The 1,441-nt window shown below is 42.3% G+C and overlaps 1 non-coding gene across 1 annotated transcript; it reads left to right on the top strand.

The window, feature by feature from the left end:
• Window positions 1–1,017: 1,017 nt before the first annotated feature.
• On the top strand, window positions 1,018–1,134 carry trnal-caa. The gene is made up of 2 exons: window positions 1,018–1,055; window positions 1,100–1,134. It is a non-coding gene; the product is annotated as a tRNA-Leu (tRNA).
• Window positions 1,135–1,441: the final 307 nt, after the last annotated feature.

The following is a 1,441-nucleotide window of genomic DNA, read 5'->3' as shown; positions in this document are numbered from 1 at the left end:
CCAGTCCGTACAATCTTTGGGCAGTACATCATAAAGCTGGTCACACCTGTAATGCTGCCATAAACAAATGAACAAAGAGTATTGTGGGCCATTCAGCTCCTCGAGCCCGCTGAAACATTTAATAAGAGGAATTGTGCGCTTCTTCACCTTCAGTTGTGACAATATATAGGGCCCAACTGGAACTCTGCAACAAAGTGCTTCTGACTAAGTTAAAATCTTGACCTGAGAGTGAGCTCAGAATTTGTAGCAACATTTTCAGACCATTCTACATATTGATTCCGATGTTGACGTTTGGGAATTAGAAGAAAAAAATCAATTAAACTGCTGTAAGAATTTTAAAAAACTGGAAAGTGCAGGAATTACCCCTCAATAAACATATCAGAACTTGTTTCATTGCTTCACTGAATAAGAATACCTTAAGAATGACTACAGACTTCATTGGTCTTTCTGAGAAGAATTGCTATTAGATAAAGGGAGTATTTTAATATTGTGTTACCAGATATGCCTGAACTCGAAGAATATTTAATGCTTTATAAAATTCGATAGTCTGTCGCAACTTAAGCACGCTGCACAGGGAATGCAATAGATTTGGTTGAAGTAAGCTTCCCAATAACAACACAAGGAGGGCTGTTAAAGTCAGTGTAACAATTTAATCGAGACTGTTCACGGTGAGAGCGAGGGCTGTGGTGAATTTATTCAAAGTTGAGTTCATAGAGACATAGAGCCATATAACATGAAACAGACCCGTTGGTGCAACAAATCCATGCCAACCATAAGCAACTGTCAAAGAAGCAGAATATTTTGTGTATGTGCGAGTGTATATGGGTGTGTGTGTGTGTGTGTGAGAAAGAGAGAATGTTGGTGTCGTGCAGAAAAGGGCTTGTTACTGTGTGTGAATGGAAGTGAGCTGAAAAAATGCTGAGTTGCAATTTATGTCTGCACAAAGCAACGGGATTGCTGAATGTGACTAATCGAACAGAGTTAGAAAGCCATCGGGAAGCGACAAGTAGGCGGCTGGCCAGGATGGCCGAGTGGTCCAAAGCACTAAACTCAAGTAGTCATCCGGGACTTGAAGAAAGCCTCGTGAATTCCGGTCCATTTCTAGGGGCGTGGGTTCAAATCCCACTCCTGACATCTTCGTTTTTTCACTGCAACCAAATCTCTCACACCAATTTCCAATCACACTTTCAAACATTGACACTTGCCACCGTCCGCAAGGAAAATCTACACAACGCACTCAAGGCAAATCTCCGCAATTACCACGCGTACACACAGCACTGCACTCGTACTATTCCTGACTCACACATCATGCGTCAAATAACATGATTACCCTCCATACCATCTCCACCTTGACCGTGGAGTGAGCAGCTGGGAAATTTGCAGGCGACACAAAAATTTGCCCGCACACTGCATAGCGTCGAGGAAAGCTGTAAATTCCAGA

Source organism: Rhincodon typus, chromosome 24, assembly GCF_021869965.1.
Source record: "Rhincodon typus isolate 14 chromosome 24, sRhiTyp1.1, whole genome shotgun sequence".
Classification (NCBI taxonomy): Eukaryota; Metazoa; Chordata; class Chondrichthyes; order Orectolobiformes; family Rhincodontidae; genus Rhincodon; species Rhincodon typus.
Note: the sequence above shows the minus strand (reverse complement) of the source record. Positions and strands in the feature narration are given on the sequence as shown.